Raw genomic sequence first — 9,590 nt, forward strand, 5'->3', positions numbered from 1 at the left:
CATAATCAGAGGCCATGGGTGGACTGCGGTGTCATTAAAACAGACATAATTATGAATGGGCTGTAGTGTGGTCTGTCTCCAACTCCTCACCTCCACGGGGCGTCAGACTAATCCGTTTGTCAAACGCGTGTCTCACCTCTGCACACTCCGCCCTCTCGAGACCCTCGTTCCCCAGCTGCTGGCCGTAACGGGTCCGGTTCGAGCACAGCCAAGCCCAGGGAGATTGAAATGTTATGGAAAAGGAGCACTAATTAAATTCCTTAGGTTAATCCCTGCCGATCTCCTCATTGCACTCTCCAAGTGGGCCCTGTGAGGAGAAAGAGAGGTGGGGGGCGGCGGCTACAAACAAACACTCAGCACAAACGCGGCCCAGAAAAACAATTTCCAGCCAAAAGGAGGCCCGGTGTGAAAATGAGAGGAGTGGAAGTGTTGCACGGCTGTGGATTAAACAACATGTGGAAAAAACAGTCATTTTGCTTCGCAGGCGAGAGAGGAAACATGAACATGCAACAGGAACACGATAATCATGCGCACACCTTGCCAAAATGACAATGCGAACTAATTAGACACAAAAGGCTGCACAGGGGCAATCAACCTCAGATGCCCCAAAAAACGGTGTGTTTTAAAAGACGCTCCTCTGAAAGCCAGCTCAAAGGTATTTTAGCTTCTTTAAAAAGTGGGCTACTGTATTAAAAATAATTTTAATAATCAGGAAATGCTGCGCCCAATGGTTGCTGTGTAAAGCTGTACAGTTAGCGTACTGTACTGTGCATTTTTTAAAAACTTTCATATTGACATTGCAGTCAGTGGTGATGTTTAATACCACTGATTTTGTTTCTGATCCAAGTCTGGATAAAAAAAGCAATAACCTGGTATCAAGGTTATTATAGTTAACGAAAACTAACAAAATAAGTAGAACTAAATTTGAAAAAACATATTTGCTAATTAAATCTTTTTTTTTATAATGCTTAAAAAAACGACAATTTACTAAAACTAGATTTGCAGGCGCCTTAAAAAAAAAAAATCCAAACTCAGAAAACAGGTGAGCTGTGATTGGTTGTTACCTAAGAAACTGTGATGTCATTATAACTATAATTTACGTAGGCAAATTGCAAAATGGCCGCCCCCTGAAATGGACACCAAAAAAAAAAACCAGTGGATTTTGATGTTTTAAATACATATTCCACAAAACACAGAATGAATCACAATACCATTGGACTAGAGAAAACGATTGGGGGCTCATACAACATAATATTGTAAAGAACATTTTTGATTTAACTTCCCATTCAATTCTTATATCTCCTCAATAATGGCTTGGATGAAAGGACCTTAAAAAAAATTCAAAACAAACGATTAGCTTTTTTTTTATTTTTATGTTTTAGATCTTTGTTATTTTTGTTTTTAAGAGTGTGGGTGATTTTTCAGTAAGGACCGACATACCTGTTGTTAAGTATTGAACCTGGCTACTGTATGCATACGTGGCCTCGTCTGACTTCTTGCCACAGTATTTCACAAACGTAATGACCTGAACAGCCAGACATCATCACCTAACATAATATCAACTATCAATGCATGAAATGTAACTTAATAAAAAATTTAAAAAAAGTTATTGAACTGTTAAAAGTAGTTTGTAATTTACTCACAGCATCTGGTCTTGGTCATTGAGGGGATGGCAGCGGTGAAGCGAGCAGGTGCTTGGCGAGCCACGTGGGGACGTCGCAGGGGGAGACGTGGGCGCATTACACTCTGTGGGCGTGCTGCGTCACACACACCACGCGCCTGCGTTGTGGCTTCGCTCAGAGGTGTAATGCCTGATTAGGGGATTACAGGAAAGTGCTTCTTTGCAGTTCTGTGAGAAACAATTATTAACATGCTGGTGTCTCTAATCCTGGATAAACACAGCTTTTCAAGAACAACAGCAGAGTCTCTCTTCCCCTCTTTAAAAAAAAAAAAAAGGCCTGTAGTCACTTGAACTCCAAAGTCTACCTAATAGCGGCAGAGGAATGAGGCTAGCGTGATGACATGCGGTAGCTAGCTAGCAGGCCTTTGCATCACAGCTTGGGGACAGAAGAGCATTGTGCTGGGCGGCTTGTTGAAAGGGCATTACACTCAGACGTGTAATCTTGTATTTGTTTGTGCACTTGGCTCATGTAATCTGTCTGCTAGCAACTCTGTCACAATTTCCTGAGTCAAGCCGGAGAGAATAGCTCATCCAGGTAGGACTGGTAGCACACAGATTCACGACGGGGATGCTGAGGCTTGAGCTGCCCCCATTTGGTTACATTCATAAGCTATTATGAAACTATCCTTATATCGACAGAGGAACTTTGGTCCTCTGTTGTCTATAATTCAATGTGATGTCGCAGGAATTGACGAGTAAATCAAAGTGAACGTTATACACTATAATTAGGGTGACTAAACATCCCAGGTTCCTCCGGGACCGTCCCGTTTTGAGCCTTGTGTCCTGATTTCGTCGGCGTCCCAGGTTTTGTGTGTGTGTGTTTAATTCTAATCATCACGCTAATGGTTTGGGCCACGAGTATGTCAATTACACAGCTGTCAAATAGTTTCATACAATAAACCAGTTAAAGAGGAATTTAAATGCAAACATTTCTACCTATTTACTTTCACATTCACGTTTGCGTCATGGTGGAACTAGAACTACTTCCTGCGTCTGTGTCTAAGAATCATGGGGAAAGTAGTCAGACGGAACACATCTGAGCCTTTCCGGCAGTGCGTTTCCAATGTTACAATGTGGAACCACAAGGTAATCGGGACCGAGCAAAAAAAGTTTGGATAATGGTGAGTGCACGCTTCAGCGCTGTTGAGGTGTCAACCAAGAAAGCATTTAGCATTAGCATAAGTAAAAACACAACAACCGGTCACCAGATTGACTAGTGATTAAATTAGTTAATTATTCCTGGTGAGAATTATTGCATATTTGATTTTGAGCAAAATTGTAGTGTCTTGTTTTTTAATGAAAAAAATATGGTCATCGTGTAGTCACCAAATGGTCACATGGATCGAGTGACGGTTGGCTAAAGGTAATTGCTCTATAAATGGCCGACCGAGTCATCGGGCCACACACATTTATTTTCTTTATTTAAAAAAGTAATGCAGTCTCATTTTTAATTTAAAAAATCTGGTCAGCCCATAACTAAATTACATTCAAATTGGACTACAATATTTTCCACCAAACATCTTGAAGCAAATGCACAAACTTTTCCATAATGAACAACAAAATTGGGCCCCTGCTCTGATATTGTTAGCTTAATAGCTGCCTATCGTATTTGAACATACAAAAAAAATCAACAAATGAGTCCAATTGCCTTGATTTGACCTTCGCGGATTTCAATTTTTTTTGTAAGCACATGGGTATTTTTTTATTGATATTGTGACAGCAATGTAAAATACTTCAGCAATGATGCTATTAGATTAACGATATGGTGAATTTGGTCGCCAAAGGGAAAGCCAGTCCCCATGTGAGAACATGTCCTCTGAATGTAGTAACACACACACTCTCACACACACACACACAGTTGCAGCGTTGCCTGTGGCTCTAAAATAACAGCACATCAAAACTGTACATTTTATTTGCGATGCTCCAACATGCTGACAGGCCACACTGTCCACTCACTGACATTTTGAAGACTTCCATCTCACCCTCTAAAGCCAAGATGTTTTAATCACACGTGTGCACTGGTTAGACCTCACAAAGGATTTTAGTGTCACTAAATGACCTCGGAGTCAGTCGAGGAATTGAGAATTACAGTCACTTCATTTCCTACGAGGGAGCTGGGGGGCAGCGGGGTGGGTGCAGTCCAAAGGGTGCTGATGTGCGATGTTGGGGATGCGCTGTGCCCATCTGGCGGGCAAAGGTTTATCACTAAGCTCAGAGACCCCCTGCAGGGGTTCCACTGACTGTTGATCACTAGCCCCCCTGCTGGCTCTTGCAATCACTTGACCTCCTCAGCACATAAACACACAAACCGCAAGCCACAAGAAAATATGTTCACACATGAACCTCTGACTTGACCTGATGCTTACAGGCTAGGGTTGATGCCAACTCTCTCTCTTTAACCATTAACAACAACAAAAAGAAAGGCCAACCTCTTCACTGTGTTTTGTAGAAATTGGTTAATCTTGCTTAACAAACAAACAAATAGCAATAAACGCACAACCTTCTCGGTGGAGGCAAAATGTAAACACAGGAAAGAAATATAAGAAGCAGCACAGCACAAACATACAGTGTACATATGGAACAACCCTTTACCAAGCACACACGTGATCAAATAAATATCCGCACGCATAATTACAAAAATATAGACGGCTAGGCAAACACGCAGAAGCAGCCACACGCCACACACAACCACTGATAATCCCCCAGACACACACTCACGCAGGGCATCATATTGTTTATCAGTGTGAACCAGCCCGGTGACACCCATCACTCTAATTCCATTTGTCTGTTTAGATTCGTTTTGCTTTAATCCCCCTCTTGTTTGTGCACATCTGCAAGCAGCGCCACGGTGCATCCGTCGCGAGGCCGGTCGGCATGGAGGAGAGGGCGGGGGAGAGAGAGGGAAAGAGACAGACAGACAGCAAGAAAGAGAGATGGGGAATGAGAGAGAGAGGAGAAAGAAAAGAGCAAAAGAGGTTTGAGTTTTTGATTGATGTATGTAATATAGGTGAGATGAGAGAGAGAGACCGACAAACAGAGACAGACAGAGGAAAACATAACACAGCGAGAGGAGATGAGAGAGAGAAGCAAGAATAAGAGTACAGCCAGTATCGCGCCGAGGGGTGAACGTTTGCGACACTAACGAATGTTGATTCCACGTCAGGATTTGTTCAAGGTCGCAACTTTCTCAAATGTTCTCTAAGCAGTTGTAATGGTTCTCCAAACTGTCTCAATGGTTTTCTAAACAGTCTTAATGTTTTTTTTCTTGTAGCAAGAACATTTTGAACATGTTCAACACAAACAAATCAACATTTGTTACCGTATAGCAAACGTTCGCCCCTCAGTGGGACAGGGACAGCGAATGAGAGACAGAGGGTAAGAAAAAAACAGAAATAGAGAGAGAGAGAGAAGTAGAAAGCAAGAGGAAAAGAGTAAGAGAGAGTGAGAGGCAGACAGAAAGAAGAAGAGAGATGAAGGGGCAGAGAGAGACAGACAGACAGAGAGAGAGAGAGAGAGAAAGAGACAGAGTGACGTAAAGATTAAGGCAGGGAGCAGTAGCGAGAGATGGACACAGAGAGAGACAGGAAAAAAAGACAGAAATAAAGCGTGAGAGAAATGGAGAGGCAAATAGAGAGACGGGGACTGCCAGATGGACAGAGGAAGGAGAGACCGGGAGAGAAGGGACGAGAGACAAAGAGAGAAGGGACGAGAGACAAAGACGGAGAGAGAATAAGAGAGAGAAGAGACAGAGAAAGATAGAAGGGAAAGAGGGAGCGAGAGAGACAGGGAGAGAGTGAAAGAGAGAGATAACGAGTAGACGGGGAACATGAAAGAGAGACAGCGAGAGGGTTAGAGAGATAGCAAGACAGACACTTCTAGAGAGACGGAGAGAAAGACAAGAGTGTGAGAGTCAGAGAGATGGGGAAGAAGAGAAAATGAGAGGTAGAAAGAGAGCGGGGGAGGCAGAGAGACGGTGGAAAGGGTATAGAGAGAGAGACAGGACTAGAAAGTTAGAGGGATAGAGAGGGGGGAAGACAGAGAAGGCAGGAGAGAAAGAGAAAGGGCTAAAAGAGATAGAGAAAGAGACAAAAGGCAGAGATAGTGAGAGAGAGAGAGAGAGAGAGAGAGAGAGCGAGAGAGTGAGAGAGAGCAGGTGAAAGACAGGGCTAAAGAGATAGAGAGACAATGAGTGTGAGAGACATAGAAAAGGGGTCAAGAAGAGACACATGGAGAGAGAAAGAGAGACAGAGAGACAGACAGACACCGAGACCGACAGAAAGAGCGAATGGGTCTCCGTGGAGCTCCATCGGCAGAGGCACACGTCCGTATCTCCTTGCCCAGGGAGAAGCGCCCCATCCCAGCCACGGAGCTGCCGCCAGGCCCGCGGGCCCCCCCTAATCACAGCAAACAGTCAAACACGCAGCCGCATGGGCTCCAACACCAACACAACGTTTAAGGCTTTTTACACAGTATTACAGCACATCTTATTATCCCATTCAAGTCCCTCTATTAGCTCAATTGGATGGTGGGATTTTCATTTGTAAATTGGGGGATTTTAGATTAGCTTGTCTGTCAGCAAAGAAATGCCCCCTGAGACTGTGAATTATGTGACCAATCACATAGGAATCAGCGCCTCTGCATACTGGAGTGCATGAATGGAGGATGTTGTTAGAGATTTAACCTAGTTTATGTCGTCAGTCTTTATTACAACTTGAGCAAAACAATTGTAGCCTAATAAGTGGGATACTATTCAGGCAAAATGCAAAGGATTCCGAAAATAGCGCAATGTAAGCTTTTATACTGTATATTATATTCAGACCTAATGGAGCGTCATTAAAGAGATAAATATTAGCCACTATACACACCTAGGAGCAACATTATGCAGAAGAGGAGCGGGTTGCTTGAAAGGAGGGGAATCATTTACCCGTCTTCCTCCTCGGGCCTTCCATTCAGACGTCGAGCGAGAGCGTGAGAGGGGGTCGGAAGGCACCCCGAGCTAGTCGAGAAGACCCGGCAAATTATGAAAATGCTTCTCTATGTCCTAAATGGAGGCCGAGCTCTTTAATGTGGCACAAAATTAGAACCTGGGGGAGGAAGTGTGGCCTGCTTGATTGGCGAAACACCTCCAGCCCACTACGGTCCTTCTCACACACGCATACAGGCAGACGCCTCTCCAAGCGTACAGATATTATCGTGTGCCTAGTGGCTGTGTCTTGAATTGGCGAAAAGTAAAGGACCCCAGAGAGAGCCCGGGGGCATCCATAAAGGTGCCTAATTTGTCAGTTTACTCCTCAATTATTTAAATAGATCTAAGACGGCAGCGGAGAATAGGGCTTTTTTTTCCCCCTGCCTCTTCGCAGCCAAGCGTAAAGAGACCTTTCGCCACGGTAACCATTTTCAATTATGCTCTGCACCGCTGTCTTTGATATACACACGTGGTGTAGTGGAGAGGCACCACATCAAATAAACAAATGTGTGTACACAAGATAACAGCGGCAACTTGGGGATAATATTCTCGCAAGAACGGAAAAGTTATCCCGCATGGACAGATTAGAACTCTATGAAAATGCGCACAAAGTAGACGGACAAACATTGCGCGTCAAGTGCTATCACACCCGCAAATAAAAACATTCACGGGTCTATTGTTGAGGATTACAGTCAGGTTTGGATATGAAAAGCAAGCATACACGTCCTCTGTTGACACCAAAGCCCCACCTCATCAATTTTACATCAGTACAGTTAAATGTGCGTTGACGATTGGTCCTAAAAATGGAAGCTGTCGCATTCGCCATCCATCTGTTTCACTTCCTTTAATTTTAGGTTTTCTTTTTACTTACATTTCAGCAAAAATGAGAGGGTGGCAAGTCAAGGGCCCTACCCTGTGCAACAAAAGGTCCGTCGTCAGCACCATCACAGCAGTCTGGGAGGGTCCCTGATAAACGGACAAAAACACTTAACACAATGGGTGCCACCCTAATACAAACACAATGGAGAGCACTACTAACACCTGTACAAATAAGCTCATTAACCTTGTAAACATACTGTACCTGCATTGCAGACAGACGGGAACTACCACACACTGGGAAGCACACGTTAAGGGTGATCGTAAACAAACTCCTGATAATCAATCATGGTATGTCAACACAGACGCTAATGGGCATCGTTATAGCCAATACGCATGGATAGATCCATACAGGGAACAATTAAGATTGACATAAATGTAGGACATCTCCTACTAATGATCTCAGGCAGAGGTTGTTGAGTTGTATTTCACTTGCAGGTTTCAAATATCTCATCTTCAAAAGGGAAGTAAATCCCAAAATTGTCTTTACAATATATTCTATGCACCCACACTAATCTAAACACGACATTCAGAATAATATTGTGTTTGTGGAATATGAATTAAGCAGCAGTTTTTATCCATTCAAGGGGGCAGTCATTTTGCCATTTGTTGTCACTTAAAATGACATCACAGTTGATCAGGGCTCATGGAAGGACCAATCATGGCTCGGCTTGCAAATGTCACATGACCAAACCTAGAAAACTGGTCGTGAGCCGTGATTGGTCGTTACCTGAGCAACTGTGATGTCACTTTCAGTTGACAGAAAATGGAAAACGCCGCCTTAGATGGATAAAAACGAGTAGATTTATTATTTATATTCCAAAAATGCAACAAATCAAAATGCCATGACACAATATTGTAAATAAAGTTTTTGAGTTGACTTCCACTTTAAAAACACTTGGTTTTTAAACTTTAGGCACATTTTTAATTTACCTTTTATGTGCAATGACTGAATCATTATTATGTTGTTGTTTTTTTTACATTTTCATTTCATTCCTGAAAATGTTCAGATATTTTTTAGACTTTGATATAAACACACACACACACAAAACATTCTGTTAAGTTTTCCCAGAAGCGGAGGCTGTTGGTGATCTATTCTGTAGGTGTCTCCTTACTTTTGTCCATATAATATGTGAAGTTACTGTCTTCCTGAATAGTTTAAGTTTCAACACCCTTGACATCAACAAAGAATGTGTGCGGAAGTTTGGAGGCAGAAGTTGGCAACCTGCTCAGAGATGGGTGGCGCCTGGTAAGCACCCTTGAAACAGGTTTCTCATGCTTAAAAATGGGATCTGCGTAGAAAGTTTTTCCAGAGTGTAAGATTGTGCGAAAACCGCGGCCAGCTCTGTATATCATGGCGCTCACACCCTCTATTCTCTTCCCAAACACTAACAGACACATCCCAAGCTGCCGCCGCCTCCCTCCACTCCAGCTTCCATGCAGCCAGAGAGGAGAGGAGATAGGCCCAGCTGCTAAAGCTGTCTTTTCAGCCCCTGCTCCCCGCTCCGTCTATCTGAGATACACAGCAAGCGGAGGTGTCGCTTTTCTGCTGGCATTTCGGACAGTATCTACTTATAGACGGGAGGAAAAGGAGAAAAGAAAAACAGAGAGGGTATTATCAGGGAGGGATGAGAGCAGCAAAGACATTTTGTCTTTTTATTCCCCTCCTAAGCCCTGGGCTTTGCTCCCAATCCGATTGGTCGATACGGCCAGGGATGTAAATGAAATGCAAAGAGGAATAAGGCTGGCTTCCCATCTTCCAGAGTGTGCACCCCCCACCCCCCTGCCCCCACTTTAAGTCCCCCGCCCCTCTCGCACTGCCTTACTTTCGGGCTGTTTATGCTGTTGTCTTTCTGTCTCCCCATTCATAGACCTGCTGCTCTCCCTGTTCCTGTCTCACCCTCACTTGCCTCACCCCACCTCCCTCCTCGCCCCATCACTCTACTCTCCCTGGCTGGGCTCACAGAGCTCTTATCTCCTCAGACGCCCCACATTCCAACGTTGTCGTGGCTCCCTGCCTGCATCCTCGGTCACGGCGATTGCACGGGTTCCCACAATCCTCGGCAG

This window comes from Leptonotus elevatus, chromosome 14 (genome assembly GCF_054856555.1).
Source record: "Leptonotus elevatus isolate MCC_2025b chromosome 14, RoL_Lele_1.0, whole genome shotgun sequence".
Classification (NCBI taxonomy): domain Eukaryota; kingdom Metazoa; phylum Chordata; class Actinopteri; order Syngnathiformes; family Syngnathidae; genus Leptonotus; species Leptonotus elevatus.